This window comes from Leucoraja erinacea, chromosome 2 (assembly GCF_028641065.1).
Source record: "Leucoraja erinacea ecotype New England chromosome 2, Leri_hhj_1, whole genome shotgun sequence".
In the NCBI taxonomy this organism is placed as follows: Eukaryota; Metazoa; Chordata; class Chondrichthyes; order Rajiformes; family Rajidae; genus Leucoraja; species Leucoraja erinaceus.
In genome coordinates, this window is record NC_073378.1 from 13798574 (window position 1) to 13818269 (window position 19696).

The window sequence follows — 19696 nt, forward strand, 5'->3', positions numbered from 1 at the left end:
TCATTTAAAAAAAAACTGGCTGGAATGTTTTGTCAGTGTTAGAACTAACTCAAAAACACTTTACAGTTGAACAGCCTCGGTAAAGACAAGTGGGGGATTGTTTTGTTCGTTTTTGATTGCATGCTCAATAATCACACCATTTAAAGCTACACAGGCTTGCATTAATAAGCCATTTAATGTCAAAGCCATAGAGCTATACAGCATGGAAACGGGCCCTTTGGCCCATCTTATCTATTCTGACCATTCTAACTGGGCTAGTTCCACTGGCCTAAATGTACCCATTAGCCCTCAACATCCTTCCTATCCACATATCTGTCCAAATGTATTTTTAAATTTTAATTGCTTCTATTGCTTCCTCTGGCAGGTCATTCCAGATATGGGTTATCCTCTGAGTGAAAAAGATACCCCTGAGGTCTCTCTTAAATCTCTCCGTTTTAGCCTGTACCCTCTAGTTTTTTAATCCTACACCCTGCGAAAAAGTTCACTTTATCCGTGCCCCTCATGATCTTGTACACGTCAATGAAGTCACTCCTCAGCCATCTTCACGCTGAAGAAAAATGTCGCAGCCTATCTAACCTATGCCTAGAACTCAAGCCTAGGTAAAATCCTGAATCTCTTTTTCATCCTTTCCAACTTAATGACATGTTTCCTATATCTAGGAGACAAGAACTGCACACAATACTACAACTAACAACGTACAGCTACGTCATGATATTTCAGTTTTTGAACTCGATACCCTTCCCAATAAGGCAAGTGTGCTGAATGCCTTCTTCACCACATAGCCCACTTGATTCGCTACTTTTAGGGAACCATGCACCTGTTCTCCCAGAGCTCTCTGTTCTGCAAACTCCCCAAGGCTCTAGCATTTCCTGTGCAAATCATGCCCTGGTTTGAGATATCAAAGTGCAACACCTCACACTTGTCAGTTAAATTCCATTTGCTATTCCTTGGTCCATCTGCTCAACTAATCCAGATATTGTTGTTGTAAACATGACTACTATACCAGCTATTTTGGTGTCAACTGCAAATTCACTAACAATGTTGACCACATTGTCATCCAAATCATTAATGTGTACAAACAGCAACAGACTTCTTCTTCCAAGCCAATGTCGTATCTGTTTCTATTCCGTGTGACAAGTCTACCATGTGGGATCTTGTCAAAGGCCTCGCTCATTCTTTATAGACATCGTCCACTGTTCTGTCCTCATCAATCCTCTTGGTACCCTCAGAATTGTGATACATGATTTCCCATGTACAAAGCCATGCTGTCTGCCCCTAACTAATCCGTGCCTATCCAAATGCTAGTAGATTCTGTACCTCCGATTCCCCTCCAGCAACCTTCCCATACCTGACGCCACGCTCATCAACCTAAAGTTTCCTGGCTTGTTCTTGCTGCTCTTCTTAAATAATGGTACAACATTAGCCATCCTCTGGAAGAGCCCCTGCAAGGAGGGGCGTCTGCAATTTCCACAAGATCTGAGGGTGTACTTGGTCAGGCTCTCGGGGATTTATATAATGTGTTAGAAAGGTTCTATAACCTCTTCTTTGGTAATTTGTGTCTGATCTAAGACATCATCTCCAATGGCTCTATTCCTTAGCTTCCATAAAAATTAGTGAGAAACATTGCTTTAATATCTCCCGCATCTCTTGTGGTTCAAAACAAAGATGGCTGGCTAATCTTTAAGGGGACCTATTCTTTCCTTGGCCATTTTATTCTAAATATACCTGTAGAATCTCTTGGGACTTTCCTTTACCTTGCCTTCCACCTCCATTTTATGTCCTCTTTTTTTTTTCCCCCTTCCTGATTGCCGCCTTAACTGTACTTCTCAAACTCGACGAGCAATTTACTTGATCATGAGCACCCAAATCTAAACCTGCCTCCTTTTTCCTGACCAGTATTTTCTAGACTTGCCAGACATTCTCTTTACCTAGTGTTTAAGAAGGAACTGCAGATGCTGGAGAATCGAAGGTACACAAAAAAGCTGGAGAAACTCAGCGGGTGCAGCAGCATCTATGGAGCAAAGGAAATAGGCAGGAACATGCTGCCTCTGTACTCTTGCTAACTCACTTTTGAAAGACTCCCACTTGCCAGCAATCCCCTTATCTGCAAACAGACACTCCTGATAGATCTTGGCAATTTCTCGCCTAATAGTGGCGCCTAAGGGTAGAGTTGCTGCCTTACAGTGCTTGCAGCGCCGGAGACCCAGGTTCAATCACGACTACGGGTTCGATCCCGACTACGGGTGCCGTCTGTATGGACTTTGTACGTTCTCCTCATGACCGCATGGGTTTTCTCCGAGACCTTCGGTTTCCTCCCACACTCCAAAGACGTACAGGTGTGGTATATTGGCTTGGTGTAGTGTAAAATTGTCCCTAGTGTGTAGGGTAGTGTTAATGTGCAGGGATCGCTGGTTGGCGCGGACTTGGTGGGCCGAAGTGCCTGTTTCCACACTATCTCTAAAAGTAACTAAACTAATGCCTCCAAAATCACCTTAACCTGTGGACCTGTCTCATCCTTCTCCTTAACTACTTCCAAAACTAATAGAATTATGGTCGCTGATCCCCAAGTGCTTTCCCACTGACACTTCAGTCACTTACCCTAACTCGTTCCCAAAGAGGAAGTCCAGTATTCCCTCACCCCATCTGGTATGGCCCTTATATATTGATGAAGGAATCTTTCTTGGGATACATCTACCAAATTCAGCTGCATCCAGGTCCTTTGCCCTATGTGAGATCCAGTCAATAGAAGGGAAGTTAATATCTCCTACTAATACTACCTACAGGAAAAAGGAGGCATGGGCCATGAATGTCAGGAAAACGTATCAATGGCGCTTTATTGTCGCGTGCACTGTGGAGTGAAATTCTTTTTTTTGCATGCTACTACCATGCTGCTGCTGCTGCTACCAGACCGCTTTTTCGGGGCTTCACGCCCAGTTGCGGGGCTGAAGAGCTCCTGGAGCGGGGCCTGACACCACTGCCCCGCGCGGCTGGAATGGCTGCGGACTCTGCGAGCGCACACCGGGGGCTCTAACACCAAGACCCGGTGTGCAACCTCGCACCACCCGGCGTGGCTTTAATGGCCGCGGGACAATCGCCATGCCAGCCGGGGACTATGACTTTGACTCTGAATCGGGGGGGGGGGTGTAGAGTGCCTGGAGAGATAAGTTTTTTTGGCCTTCCATCACAGCTATGTGATGGATGCATGTTAAATGGAATTATGTTGTGTCTGGGGATTTGTGTGTGTATGGCTGCAGAAACGGCATTTCGTTTGGACCTCCAGGGGTCCAAATGACAATTAAATTGATTCTTGACTCTTGACTCTTGATCTGCATTTGTATCATCAATAAAGATAAGTGAGCCAGTACCTTCAGCAGCCATACATGCCCAGACCATAACACTCCCACCACCGTGTTTCACAGATGAGGTGGTATTCTTTGGATCTTGGGCAGTTCCTTCTCTACTCCATACTTTGCTCTTGCCATCACTCTGATATAAGTTAATCTTCGTCTCATCTGTCCACCATGTCTTTTTCCAGAACTGTGGTTGCTCTTTTAAGTACTTCTTGGCAAACTGTAACCCGGCCATCCTATTTTACGACTAACCAGTGGTTTGCATCTTGCAGTGTAGCCTCTGTATATCTGCTCATGGAAGTATTTTGTGGACAGTGGTCATTGACAAATCCAGACCTTACTCCTGAAGAGTGTTTCTGATCTGTCGGACAGGTGTTTGGGGATTTTTCTTTATGATAGAGAGAATTCTTCTATCATCAGCTGTGGAGGTCTTCCTTGGCCTGCCTGTCCCTTTGCGATTAGTAAGCTTACCAGTGCTCTCTTTCTTCTTAATGATGTTCCAAACAGTTGATTTTGGCAAGCCTAAGGCTTGGCTGATGTCTCTAACAGTTGTATTCTTGTTTCGCAGTCTCATAATAGCTTCTTTGACTTTCATTGGCACAACTTTGGTCCTCATGTTGATAAAGTTTGATTAAAAGTTTCCAAAGGTTACGTAAAGACTAGGTGCTGAACACTCTCTTATACCTGCATTAAGGAGGCAATTAAACACACCTGAGCAATTACACACGCCTGTGAAGCCATGTGTCCCAAACATTATGTTGCCCTGAAATGGGGGGACTATGTATAAACATTGCTGTAATTCCTACATGGTGAAACCAAAATATATAAAAATGGCCTTTTTTACAGGGCTCTCGCTTAACTTTTTTTCTCTTTTGCCAGCCGGGCAGCCTAGGCAGCTTTTTAGGTTGCCGAATGACAGTTTAGGTGGTCAATTAAGACGGCGTGCATGACGTGTGCGATAATGTGCTCGGACGAAGTGCATAGTTATTTCTGCTTCAAATAAAGTCACAAACTAAACATATTCACCAATCAAGACACGATATATACCACAATGACATGCAGCAAAATTACAATACAGTATCTCAACTCTTTTTACACTTTGCAATGAATGCAATTTCTATGATTTCTTTCCACTTCCAAAAATGTGGTTGGATTATTCAGCGTATGATCAACCTCGGTGAGATCAAGCGCAGGCTTGGCGATCTCTTCGCACAACACATCCACTCAGTTTGCAATAACCAACCTGATCTCCCGGTGGCTCAGCGCTTCAACTCCCCCTCCCATTCCGAATCCGACCTTTCTGTCCTGGGCCTCCTCCATGGCCAGAGTGAGGCCCACTGCTAATTGGAGGAACAGCACCTCATATTTCACTTGGGCAGTTTACACCCCGTAGGTATGAACATTGGCTTCTCCAATTTCAAGTAGTTCCTGCTTTCTCCTCCCCTTCCCCGCTCTCTCTCAGCCCACTGTCTCCGCCTCTTCCTTTCTTCTTCCCACCCTCTTCCTCCCCCCACCCCACCCTCGCATCAGTCTGAAGAAGGGTCTCGACCCGAAACGTCGCCTATTTCCTTTGCTCCATAGATGCTGCCTCACCCGCTGAGTTTCTCCAGCATCTTTGTCTACCCATTCACACAAGTTCTGTTATCCCACTTTCCTCACCCACTCCCTGCACATTAGGGGCAATGTTACAGAGACAAGTTAACCTACAAAGCCAATGCGTCTTTGACAGGGAGGGACCTTTTGTGCAGTGATTATAGGGTTAAATTCAACACTGGCAGTTCATAATTCTGAGGATTCTTGAATCGAACACAAATCTCTGGCATGTGAGGCAGAAAAGTATACCATGCTGTGCCACTATAATTATTTTCTTCTAATCCAAAAATAACTTTATAACAGACTGGACAAAAAAAAAATAGAAATTGTAAATAAGAAACAATCTCTACGGGACGCTATGTCCCCCTTTACAGCTACTGTATGCTTTTAATTCAGTTCAAGACTATGGGGTAGTACATTGGCCATAAAGTTGCTGTCTAAAAGTGCCAGAGACCTGGAATTGGTCCCAATATGGGTGCTGTCTGTATAGAGTTTGAATTCCCTTTGATCATATGGGTCTGCCCCGGGTCCACTTGTTTCCTCCCCGCTTTCCCTGTGCCCCACCTATTTTCTCCCCGCCCAAAATGACCCCGCACTCCCTTCCCCCGCTGCCCCGGGCCGCGCTCTTTGCTCTCTCTCCCCCCCGGTGCGGATCCCAATCTTTGGCCGGAAGCAAGAAAAGCAAGAAAGCGGAACAAGATTGTCCCAAGATGGCGGAGTCAGGTTACTCCAGCTCTTTGTGTCCTATAATCAGTTGAACCGCACCAGCGTACCTGCACGTTTGCGTGAGACCCACATCCATCTGCTTTGCTATAAACTTTGGTTTAACCCCATAGGTATGAACATTGGCTTCTCCAATTTCAAGTAGTTTATGCTCACACTCCACCCACACCCACCACACCCAGCTCTCTCTCAGCCCACTATGTGTCCGCCTATATATTTCTTCTTCTCCCCCTTTTTTCCGTTTATAACATTTTCAGAGTACAGGTGCACAACCTTTTATCCGGTGTTCCGGAAACCGAAAAACTCCGAAAAACGGCCATTTTTTTCCTTTGCTCCACACCAAAGCTGCCTTTGGCTGAGTTTCTCCAGCATTTTTGATTACCCATTCACACAAGTTCTGTTATCTGCACTACTCCTCACCCACTCCCTCCACATTAGGGGCCTTTTTTACAGAGACGCTGTTAATCCTACAAAGCCAATGTGTTTTGGGATGTAGTTTGGAGGGCTTTTATGTGAGGGGGATGAAGGGGTAAAATTCAACACCCTACTGGTGGTGCCTGAGGACAGCGATCAATGAACACGGATCTCTGGCATGTGAGGCAGCAAGTCCGCCAGCTGGCGGCGCCTATATTGTAGCTCCCGACACAAAAAACTCTACCATGATAACCCTGGCTAAAAAAAAAATAGGCGCTCCATTTTCAGTCGCGGCTCTACGGCCGCTATGTCCCCCTTTCAGCTACTGTCGGGAGTCAGTTCAAGACATGGGGCAGCGCTGGCCATAAAGTTGCTTCCTAAAAGTCGCCGTGCGGCAAGCTCCGGAGCGCTGTGGCCGCCGACTCCTGAACATTCGTGCTGCGTCGCTGGATTTTGCTCCCGCGCCCTTTGGTAGCATGCCGGGGTCGGAGCTCTTGTTTCCTTCCACATTCCAAAGGTGTGCAGGAACCTATTTCAGACTCCGCGAGGTTGGGAGTCACCGACCAGGTAGGGGACTAAGAATTAAAGTTTTCCCCTTCACCCCTACTCCACCACCACCACATAAAATCCCTCCAAACTAACTGACTAACATTTATGCAATGATTTACAATGATTCTCCCGGTCTCTGGGGAGGAGGCAGCTGCTCCAGACTTTTCAAGCCGCCCGTGCTACCTACCTAATCTACGCTAAAAATGTTCCATTCGGAAATCCGAAAATGTCCGAAATCCGACAAGTGTCTGGTCCCAAGGCTTTCGGATAAAAGGTTGTGCACCTGTACTATGTTTACATATACTGCTGTGCTGCTGCAAGTAAGGATTTAATTGTTCTAACTGGGACGTGAGAGAATAAAACACTCTTGACTCATGACTTACGTCGCTAATGTGTGGGATAGAACTGGTGTACGAGTGATCAGTGGTCGGCGTGGACTCGGTGGGCCGAAGGGCCTGTTTCCACGCTGTAAATTAAACTAAAAACACTAAAACCAGAGGAAATCTAAAGAAGGGTCTCAACCCGAAACATCACCCAATTTCTTCCATCCAGAGATCCTGGCTGCTGCATGGAGTTCCCCCGCACAATTAAAGCATGGAATAGTCTTCACCCTACCATAGTTACTCAACCAGACTCAAATTAAAGGTAGCTCTTTTTTCCCAAAAAACATTTTTTGCTCAAATCCAAGTCAAGAGTTTTATTGTCATGTGTGCCAGATAGGACAATGAAATTCTTGCTTGCTGCAGTATAACAGAATATGTAAACATAATACAGAACAGGAGATAAAAGTTCAGTGTGTCTATACACCATAGACCATATATATACACAATAAAAAACAGATAAAGTGCAATAGGCTGTTATTTTTCAGAGTTTGGTGGTGGAGGGTCCACTCCAGTTTAAATTCCATTTGGAATATTTTTGGAGGACCAGGAAACCAAAAAGCAATAGTTACTCCAGCTCCAGGGAGTGATTTTGCGTTGGTTTTTAGTGGTCGCGGTGAGGCGGCAACCGGACAGCAATGGCGGCCAGATCACCCAACAATGCAAAGGGAGGGAGAAAGTGCCCGGCTCCAATCAGTTTCCGTGGCAGTGCGCATGTGCAGGGCGGCACATGCGCATAACCACGGCCGATGATGCGATGGCCGTAGTTGTGTGCATGTGCAGTGGGAGGATGTGCAGGTCGTGGCAGTGTGTGTGTGTGCAAGGCAGCCGGCGGATGGGAAGAGAGCGGTGAACCGGCGGCCCGGATACGGATGGCGGGCGGAGACGGAGAATGACAGAGAGAGAGAGAGGGGGCCCCGCTTGGAGCTGAACGATAGGTGTCCCGGGTGCTTGCCAAGCCGGGCAAAATGGCACGGCTTTTATGTTGCTTGGCGGGACTTTAGGTCGCCATTGGCACCCGGGCAACCATTAATTTCGAGCCCTGCTTTATCAATATATATAAATATATGGGATTTTTTTTTTCTATTCCAAATCTTAAATTGTGGAATACAGCGGCAAATAAATAAATTATGGGTCTTTGTCCCAAACATTATGGAGGGCACTGTATCTGCATCTTTATTATGCCTGTAGCATTTCTACCCTGGAATATTGAGTTGCCTTTCCTGCCCTTCTGTCAGTCATAATTCTGTTATGGCTATAATATTCCCAGTCGCCTGAGCCATTCTACGTCCTGAGTTCATCGGATTTGTCTGTTAAGCCTGCAGCATTGGAATAAATACCTTTACAACCACCGGTCTGTTCTCCCCCTTTACCGTGCTTGTCCTGCTGCTAATTTTGCTCGCAGTACATAGACTCTAATTCTTTCTATTGTATGATTATTCAGTATGTCTTGTTCTTGAAGTCCCTGCTGTAGAATGTTCCTTGTACTTTCACAAAGATACAAGTTGTAATATTTGTGAGATAGGTACAGTGCAGACATTGCAAATTTCAGTGAATAGTACTCGTAAAGATTAACTAATAAAACACTAGTAAAATAACAGATCTAAGGTTAAAGGGGGAATGTTAACCTGATGGCATGAAGTGATTTTTATGGTTTCACGTTTCTGCTTCTGCTTCAGAAGGATGCGTATGGGTTTAAGAGTTTATGGACTTGGATTGTACAGGAATTCAAATATGCCTGGTATGGGAGATGAGATTCATTTCTGCGTTGCTCCTCTGTCAATGCTGGGACGCACACGGCTTGCACTAGGTTCATATTGTTCTTTTTCCCTGGTGATCTGGCAGTATTATATGTAGCCATTGTTTATATATCTGTTTAAAGTGCATTTTATGATCGTTTTATTGTGTTGAGTGTTTGATTATCCAAAATTATTGTACTTTATGAATATAAAAAAGATGGGTACTAAATGCACAGTGTAACTCAATTCAATGATACTTTAGTGTCACATGCACCTATGTACAGTAAAAAAAAATGTTTTTGCAAATAACAAGCAAAGTATGCAAAGATTTGCCACGTATCGGGCGACAACAATGTTACAAAAGTACTCTAGCATCTCGAAGGTCTCTCTTTGTTTTCAGTGCCACGCTACGTGGTCTTGGCGGCCTGACCATCTCTTCGCATTTCAGGTCGAGATCTTTCTTCAGACGGAAGGGTTTCGACCCGAAAGGTCATCTATTCCTTTTCTCCAGAGGTGCTTCTCAATCCACTGAGCTATTCTGGCATTTTGTGTTTATCTCCAGTGTAAACCAGCATTTGCAGTTCCTTCCTACGTTATAAATGCAATATGCAGATTAAATATAATAATCATAAAAAATCAATAAAATAATAAGAGTCAAATTAGGAGACCCAAATAGAGCAACATAGTCTCCAATGCAACCAAATATACAGTCCATGGACATTTATAGTTCAAGTTCAAGTGAGTTTATTGTCATGTGTCCCTGATAGGACAAGCGGCCTTTCCTGCCGGGGACCGGGAAATTCTTGCTTTGCTTCAGCACACAGAACATGGTAGGCATTAGTTGCTGAGGTTAGTGTTGTTTTGAAAATCCTGATGTTAGCCGCAAAGAAGCTGGTCTTGAACCTGGTGGTCTGAGTTTTTCGGGACCTGTACCTACTCTCCGATGTCGCAAAATGTGAGTGTGGCCAGGGTGGTCTTTGATATTGGATGTGCAAGTATGCAAAGCAAACAAAAATGCATTTTAAACAGAAATCTTCAGTCACTGCAAGTGTGGAGGGCACGGGGAGGCTCGACCGGGGAATAATGGAGGAAATACTGAACTTAGTATCCATAGGGGACTTTGATTCTGCTCTTGGGGGGCAAAGGCCTTAACACTGTATGGCTGATGGGTGGAGTGCCATCTTTGCACATGTGATGAATGATCTATCTTGTATCTTGCCATATGCCAATTGATAATAATCATAAAAAACAAAAACCTGTCAAATTAGGAGACCCAGCAACATAGGCTCCATAAACAAAATACAGTCCAGTGACAGACATAGTTCTCAACTGAGTTTATTGCATGTGGTGATCGGACAAAGAAATTCTTGCCCTGACCACGGATGGACACGGAGGGGGAGCATTATAGTTGCTGAGGTTTGTTTTGAAAATCCTGGCTGGCCGCTATGGTGCCGTCCTCACCTGGGTGAGTTTTTCGGGACCTTATACTTTCCGTGTCGCAAACTTGAGTGTGTTTGTGGTCTTTTGATATTGGATGTGCAAGTTTAATTTCAAAAATGCATTTTAAACAGAAATTTCAGTTACTGCACTGTTATTACTTTACCAAATTTTGAAAATAAGAACTAGTATCCATAGAAGACTGTTCTCTCTTTGGGGGCAAAGGCCTTAACACTGTGGCTGAAGGTGGAGTTCTTTGAATTGTTGAATTCTTCCATATGATGAAGTAACAAAGACTTGTCGTGAACCACAAAATGGGCTGATAAACAAAGCACGAGTGAAGACATGGTTCTCAACTGAGGAACATCCAAGAAAACAAAGACCCGCCTCCAGCTTTTCCTGCCACTGGCACTTGGATCTGTTTGCGTGAAGTTAGAAGTCAGCACAGCAACTTGTAGCATGTTTGCAATTCACATAGAACCTTTTGCTCTTCAATCTGCCTACTAATTAGCATCCATTGTTTAGTAGTAGGCCCCCCTCGGTCATGACTGACCATGGGTGATGCATCCTGGTCGGATGCAAGCCTGGGCGATGTCATATGGAGGACAGGCTGTTGCCCATGCAGCACGTCCCCCCTCTCCATGTCGCTGATAGATCCAAAGGAGCAGCAGGTCCGTTACAGTTTGGCACCAGCGCCGTCGCAGGAGCTTCCTGAGCGAGGTTGTAGACAACGACTAACTGCCTTAGGGGCTCCGACACCAGATTTTCTTGAGGTTTACTGCTGGAGCCTTTTCCATGACTGGATATGGCCACAAGGCAGTGGAGGTTCTAAATCAGAGTTTTCCCTCTCCTAGATGGACTGCCTTCTCAGGCTGATGAGCCCCATCTGCCCGAGACTCGTGGGGGCGGGAGCATCTACTTTCCCGTGCAGGCCTATAGCACCTGCCCACTGCCCATTGTTTAATCTGCTTTAATTTTAATCAATAAGAGGCATTATTTCTCAATGCTGTTTTATAATTTGCTTATAGAGCGTTTTCCAACATTTATTCGTACCAATTTCCCATGTCGAAAGAACCTGATACTGGAATTACACTCAATGGACGTTCCAAACCTGATAGTAATTGACTCGTGTGTTGGAATTAATTCTGTTTCTTTGTTGGAATTTCCAATAAACCTTGTGACAGCACCCTCTCCCTTAGGGTATCACTCTGATCCCTGTAACTGGCTAACAGGCTAGGAGGGGCCAATTCCCAGCATTATTGCAATTGGTTGGCCACTGGAACCTTGTTAGCCTACTCTATAAAACCCAGGCATTGAAGCCAGAGAGCGATACTGGGAGAAGGGAGATGACAAGAGAAGAAACTGGCAAAGAAATGGAAGGAAGAAGATGATGATGAAGAAGAGAGCGAGGAAGGGAGGTTAAATGGGCTGCCTCAGGTGTGTTCCCCTATCACAGGTGTGAGGAAGAATGGGACAGACCCGAGACCACCATCGCCACAGACTGGACTGATGGTAATAGAAGCCCTTGACGGTCAGCGCTAGGCCGGGGCGAACTGCAGGAAGAAGCCTGAGACCGCCATGTCTCCTCCATTGAAGACCAGGACTGAGCTGCTGGGACAGCACGGAGTTCATCAACATCATCGCACACGCACTCTTAACGGCCCATGGACAGTGCCCCCATCTGGTCCTGGACTTTCTTACCACTATAAATAAAATAAACCACGTGGGTTCGCCCTACAGGAAGTGTTGGTGTGGTCACTGTGAAACCGTGGCCTTCTCCCCGACGCCAGACCTCTTGTGTTAAGATGTTTTTTTATTTATTTAATAACTTTGCATGTAACTTCCATATCTGTCCATGAGATCACATACGGTGAATTTGTGGTAGTTTTGTTGACTTCGTAGCAAGGACAGCATTGACTTTCTAAAGTTTAGGCTTAAAGTAAATCTCACAATTGTAAACTTAAAAACTAAAACTATACATTTAAAACCTGGTGGAGAAATGTTCACTTCCACAAGGCATTCCCCATGATACTGTGGTTGAGAACTCTTTGCTCCTCGACATCCTCTTTGTTCATAGAAAAATAGAGAAACATAGAAATTAGGTGCAGGAGTAGGCCATTCTTGCCCTTTGAGCCTGCTCAACCATTCAATATTTATGGCTGATCTTCAACTCAGTATCCCGTACTATCCTTTCTCCATCCCCGATCCCCTTAGCCAAGGTTTGGCATCTAACTCCCTCTTGAATATAGCCAATGAACTGGCCTCAATTACCCTCTGTGGCAGACTGTCCAGAGATTCACCACTCTCTGCTGAAAAAAGTTCTCCTCATCTCGGTTTTAAAGGATTTCCCCATTATCCTTAAGCTGTGACCCCTTGTCCTGGACTTCCCTAACATCGGGAACAATCTTCCTGCATCTAGCCTGTCCAACCCCTTAAGAATTTTGTAACTTTCTATAAGATCCCCTCTCAATCTTCTAAATTATAGAGAGTATAAACCAAGTCTATCCAGTCTTTCTTCATAAGACAGTCCTGACATCCCAGGAATCAGTCTGGTGGACCGTCTCTGCACTCCCTCTATGGCAATAATGTCCTTCCTCAGATTTGGAGACCAAAACTGTACGCAATACTCCAGGTGTGGTCTCACCAAGACCCTGTACAACTGCAGTAGAACCTCTCTGCTCCTATACTCAAATCCTTTTGCAATGAAAGCTAACATGCCATTCACTTTCTTTACTGCCTGCTGCACCTGCATGCCTACCTTCAATGACTGGTGTACCATGACACCCAGGTCTCGCTGCATCTCCCCCTTTCCCAATCGGCCACCATTTAGATAATTGTCTGCTTTCCTGTTTTTGCCACCAAAATGGATAACCTCACATTTATCCACATTATACTGCATCTGCCAAACATTTGCCCACTCACCCAGCCTATCCAAGTCACCCTGCAGTCTCCTAGCATCCTCCTCACAGCTAACACTGCCCCCCAGCTTAGTGTCATCCGCAAACTTGGAGATATTGCCTTCAATTCCCTCATCCAGATCATTAATATATATTGTAAATAGCTGGGGTCCCAGTACTGAGCCTTGGGGTACCCCACTAGTCACTGCCTGCCATTGTGAAAAGGACCCGTTTACTCCTACTCTTTGCTTCCTGTTTGCCAGCCAGTTCTGTATCCACATCAATACTGAATCCCCAATGCCTTGTGCTTTAAGTTTGTATACTAATCTCTTATGTGGGACCTTGTCGAAAGCCTTCTGGAAGGCCAGATACATCACATCCACTGGTTCTCCCCTATCCACGCTACTAGTTACATCCTCGAAAAATTCTATAAGATTCGTCAGACATGATTTACTTTTCGTAAATCCATGCTGACTTTGTCCAATGATTTCACCACTTTCCAAATGTGCTGCTACCCCATCTTTAATAACTGACTCTAGCAGTTTCCCCACTACCGATGTTAGACTAACTGGTCTGTAATTCCCCATTTTCTCTCTCCCTCCCTTTTTAAAAAGTGGGGTTACGTTTGCTACCCGCCAATCTTCAGGTACTACTCCAGAATCTAAAGAGTTTTGAAAGATTATTACTAATGTATCCACTATTTCTGGAGCTACTTCCTTAAGTACTCTGGGATGCAGCCTATCTGGCCCTGGGATTTATCGGCCTTTAATCCATTCAATTTACCCAACACCACTTCCCGACTAACCTGGATTTCACTCAATTCCTCCAACTCCTTTGACCCGCGGTCCCCTGCTATTTCCGGCAAATTATTTATGTCTTCCTTAGTGAAGACGGAACCAAAGTAGTTATTCAATTGGTCCGCCATATCCTTGTTCCCCATGATCAACTCACCTGTTTCTGACTGCAAGGGACCTACATTTGTTTTAACTAATCTCTTTCTTTTCACATATCTATAAAAGCTTTTGCAGTCAGTTTTTATGTTCCCTGCCAGTTTTCTTTCATAATCTATTTTTCCTTTCCTAATTAAGCCCTTTGTCCTCCTCTGCTGGTCTTTGAATGTCTCCCAGTCCTCCGGTATGCTGCTTTTTCTGGCTAATTTGTACGCATCATCCTTCGCTTTGATACTATCCCTGATTTCCCTTGTTATCCATGGATGCACTACCTTCCCTGATTTATTCTTTTTCCAAATTGGGATGAACATTTTTTGTAGTTCATCCATGCAGTCTTTAAATGTTCTCCATTGTATATCCACCGTCAACCCTTTTAGAATTGATTGCCAGTCAATCTTGGCCAATTCACGTTTCATATCCTCAAAGTTACCTTTCTTTAAGTTCAGAACCATTGTTCCTGAATTAACAATGTCACTGTCCATCCGAAGAACTCAACCATATTATGGTCACTCTTGCCCAAGGGGGCACGTACAACAAGATTGCTAACTAACCCTTCCTCATTACTCAATACCCAGTCTAAAATAGCCTGCTCTCTCGTTGGTTCCTCTACATGTTGATTTAGATAACTATCCCGCATACATTCCAAGAAATCCTCTTCCTCAGCACCCCTGCCAATTTGATTCACCCAATCTATATGTAGATTGAAGTCACGCATTATAACCGTTTTGCCTTTGTCGCACGCATTTCTAATTTCCTGTTTGATACCATCTCCAACTTCACTACTACTGTTAGGTGGCCTGTACACAACACCCACCAGCGTTTTCTGCCCCTTAGTGTTTTGCAGCTCTACCCATACCGATTCCACATCCTCCAAACTAATCCTAACCTAACCTTTCCCCATTCTTTGTTAACGACCTTTCCCCATTCTTGCTGCCACTTGGTCCTTCTCAAACACAACTTTTTAAGAGGAGATGCTTTAATGAGTAGGACTATCATTTTACATCGGCAGCTCTGCCAAGGTTTGGCACTTCTGTTTGAATTTCTGGCCAAGATCTCATGGTATTAGAAACGGTGTTGACTGTCTAGACAACCTGTTGATATGCATTCTGAATTCCCTTACCTAAGTGAATGCTCTAAAATGCTAAACATGGCAGCCCTTCTTTGATATAATTCATGCATCAATATCTCCAATTTTACATCAATGTGTTGTGTAGTTTCTCTGAATATTTTATTTGTAGGATTTCCTTACTCTCTCTTATAACTTTCTCAAATCACCCTTTAAATGGTTGTTGTAGCTTTGCTAAGATACCCTATGCTCTAGCAAGCATTGTAAGTGTTCACTTTGATCATGTTTCAAACTGAAGTAACAGGACACTGTTATTCAGTATTCCTGTATAAACTTATCTAAAAACACTAGCTTTCCGAAGAGACGTTATTGCAAAAGACACCTTTATAAAATGCACGAATGCTAGATCATTAATAGAATAAAGGAAGTCAAAGGTTTATTGACATTTAACTCTGAGAAAATATAGTTCACATTTGGTGATATTTAAAATTGAAATGGATCTAAACATTAGTAATAATACCATGAGCGTAGTTTACACTTTTGTGTAACCGATCATTTAGTTAGATAACCGTGTAAATCCTATTTTGGACTGCAGGCTAACATGGGGTATAGAATAAAACATTGGCATTCAGACAGTGTTTAGGGAAGCTTGACGGTGTTATAGCTTCTTGCCTCAAGTGTCAATTGAGACTGTTGCTGTAGCCAATTTTAACAATATGTCTAAGACAGTTGCATTAACATGAACACATTAAGAAAAACTTTGTTTATCAACTTTTGAAGGTAATTGTGCCAATCACCACACATTTTAAACAGAATATAAGAAGCTAGATGCAAAAAATAATTTTCTTAACGGGATTTATTTTTAAATAAAATCTGGAGGATAAAGATAGATGTTCACTGTGACGTGTTTAGATGAAGTATTTAATCTAGCAGCTCGTGTTACGGCAAAGATAAATGTAGTTTTTACAACTGTTCTCTGACCCGTCAGGATTAGATTGCAACCTTAAATGTCTCAACTATTTATAGCACATGGCTCTGTTGTTTGTCATTTTGTCATTAAGAATGTTTGACTTGTTATTTTCTTGACAACAGACATGTTCTTCATTCTGAAGAAGGGTCTCGACCCGAAACGTCACCCATTCGTTCTCTCCAGAGAAGCTGCCTGTCCCGCTGAGTTCTTCCAGCTTTTTGTGTCTATCTTTGGTTTAAACCAGCATCTGTAGTTCCTTCCTGCACATGTGGTCTTTATGTGTTGTTCTCTGATTTTTTCACAGTAAAAATGGGGATGGCAATTCTTGCATTAAATCTAAAAGTACCTCTCTCAACACAAGTATATTAATAAGTCTAAGATAGATACAGTACTGGAGTAACTCAATGAGTCAGGCAGCATCTCTAGAGAAAAAGGATTGGTGATGCTTCAGGTCAGAACCCTTCTTCAGACACTAAGTTATGAGTTCTTCGATCTAAAATCTAAGTTCTAATGATTTTAGTGCCTAGTTATTGAATGTTTCTTTTTAAAACATTGCGGGTGTCTGTGGTAAACTAATGAAAGAAGCTACATTAGTACAAATTTAATCCACCAGAGGAGGTGTTTGGTGCTAAGAATAAATATTCCAAAATATTACTTCATTAAAATAATGGTAATTTTAGTAAAGGCATTGCCACATGTTTGCATTAAAGTAAAGAACTCTATAACTTGGGCAAAGAGACCTGAGGGTGCATTAAATCCACCACTGATTTTTTTTCTTACCTGATTCTTTTTGTTAAGTGTTAGTCTTCAATTTTATTGCATTTATGAATATATATGTGGACATATAAATTAATAGGTAGGAAGGAACTATAGATGCTGGATTACACTGAAAGAGGCAATGCTGGAGTCGCTCAGCGGACCAGGCAGCATCTCTGGATAGAAGGAATGGGTGACGTTTTGGATCAAGACCCTTCTTCAGACTCAGTCTGAAGAAGGGCTCGACCCAAAATGTCACCCATAAATTAATAGTAGTTTAAGTCAGTCCCTTAAGTCTGCTCGGACATTCAGTAAAGTTATGATTGATGCAATCATATCATAGCATTACAGTCTACCCCAATATTCTTTTACCCCTCCCTTGCTTATTATGAATAGATCCAACTCTGCCTTAACAATATAAGACTCCTGCTGTGGTTGTATGGTGAAATTATTATAGTGCAGTTCATCCACAAAACAGCAACTGTTTTCTACATTGCCCAATTGCCAAAGTCCAATCCTCATGATTACCACTTAATTGAATGTATTTTTATTTTAAATTTTAGATAGACAGACAGTCAGGCCCTTTGGCCCAACCCGACCAGCAATGTCCCAGCTACCCTAGTCCCACTTGCCTGCATTTGGTCCATAACCCTCCAAACCTGTCCAATCCATGTACCTGTCCATGTGCTTCTTAAACAATGGGATAGTGCCAGCTTCAACTACCTCCTCTGGCAGCTTGTTCCATTCAACCACGCCCTCTGTGTGAAAAAGTTACCTTTCGGATTCCTATTAAATCTTTTCCCCTTCACGTTGAACCATGTCCTCTGGTCCTTGATTCCCCTACTCTGGGTAAAAGACTCTGTGCATCTACCCGATCTATTCCTTTCATGATTTTGTACACTATACGATCTCCCCTCATCCTACGCTCCATGGAATAGAGACCCAGCATACTCAACCTCTCCCTATAGCTCACACCCTTTAGTAACCGGAGCCTACCCGACCCGACTCGCAGTGTAATTTAGGATTTGAGTATAGGAGCAGGGAGGTTCTACTGCAGTTGTACAGGGTCTTGGTGAGACCACACCTGGAGTATTGCGTGCAGTTTTGGTCTCCAAATCTGAGGAAGGACATTATTGCCATAGAGGGAGTGCAGAGAAGGTTCACCAGACTGATTCCTGGGATGTCAGGACTGTCTTATGAAGAAAGACTGGATAGACTTGGTTTATACTCTCTAGAGTTTAGGAGATTGAGAGGGGATCTTATAGAAACTTACAAAATTCTTAAGGGGTTGGACAGGCTAGATGCAGGAAGATTGTTTCCGATGTTGGGGAAGTCCAGGACAAGAGGTCACAGCTTAAGGATAAGGGGGAAATCCTTTAAAACCGAGATGAGAAGAACTTTTTTCACACTGAGAGTGGTGAATCTCTGGAACTCTCTGCCACAGAGGGTAGTTGAGGCCAGTTCATTGGCTATATTTAAGAGGGAGTTAGATGTGGCCCTTGTGGCCAAGGGGATCAGAGGGTATGGAGAAAAGGCAGGTACGGGATACTGAGTTGGATGATCAGCCATGATCATATTAAATGGCGGTGCAGGCTCGAAGGGCCGAATGGCCTACTCCTGCACCTAATTTCTATGTTTCTATGTTTCTATGTTTAACATAGGCTCATAAATGCGAAATACAATGGGCTGAACGTGTAGTCAAGCTACGGATCTTTCTTATAACATGGTGCCCAGAACGAACACAATATTTTAGCAGTCTCACGGAGCCTACTTGTACCCGACTGTAACATGACTCCCAACTTGTAATCAATGTTTGCGGAGGGAACAGCAGATGCTTGTGAGAATCGAGGGTTTTGGAGAAAACTCAGCGGGTGCAGTTCTATGGAGCGAAGGAAATAGGCAACGTTTCGGGCCGAGAACCCTTCTTCAGACTGATCGGGGGCGGGGGTGGTGGGTGGGGACACTTCTTTTTCACCAAAGGGAAAAGTCAAAGCATACTTTTTTGACCACCTTATCTGGTAACCTGCTTTTTTGACCTTTTTTAAACCATGCTTTTTAAATCCTAGACAAAGAACTTAGAGCAGTGTTTGATAGGTCCTGCGAAATACAATGGGCTGACGTGTAGTACGCTACGGAGGGGATCCTGGGCATTTCCCCCGCCCATTTTAGTAACCGGAGCCTACCCGACCCGACTCGCAGTGTAATCAATGTTGCGGGGCAACAGTTTGTGTGTTTGATATAGGGTTAGATTCATAATTCTGTCAGTTCATACTTCTTGTCAAGAATAAAATTTGACTCTGGTAATTGTCTTTTTTTAATGTTTTTTAAATCATTTCTTTTTAAATGGCTCACAAGCAGTGTTTGAGTTGATTTTGTAGTAACCGGAACCTACCCGACCCGACCCGACTCGCCCGGGGAAAGTTTTTGTGTGTGATATAGGGTTAGATTCATAATTCTGTTAGTTCATAATTCTGTTAATTCTTGTTAAAGAATAAAATGTTTATAAACACACATACATGAATGTGATATAAATGTATATAATCATATAACACACACAATTATATTTCTTCTGATCCAATGATGAACTTTATTTCAGACTAGACAAGGGACATTAAATAAGAAACATTGTAAACCTACCTGCAACTTCACACACATTAGGCCTTATCCCCCCCCCCCCCCCCCTCCCTGCCCCCCCGTCCCCCCCCTATGCCCTCTCCCCGCTGCCCCGGCTGCGCACCCCCTCTCCCCCTGCGGACCCCTTCACCACGCTGCCCCGGGCCGCTCCGCTCACTCCCTCTCCCCGGGCCACACCCCCTCTCCCCCTGCCCCGGGCCCCACACACCCTCTGCCTGGCCGCGCACCCCCTCTCTCC

General features: G+C 43.9%; 1 protein-coding gene across 1 annotated transcript in view; it reads left to right on the top strand.

The window, feature by feature from the left end:
* The window catches only part of wrnip1 (WRN helicase interacting protein 1), a 52155-nt gene that overhangs the window by 15946 nt on the left and 16513 nt on the right, over window positions 1-19696 (top strand). The gene's annotated exons all lie outside the window — the stretch shown is intronic.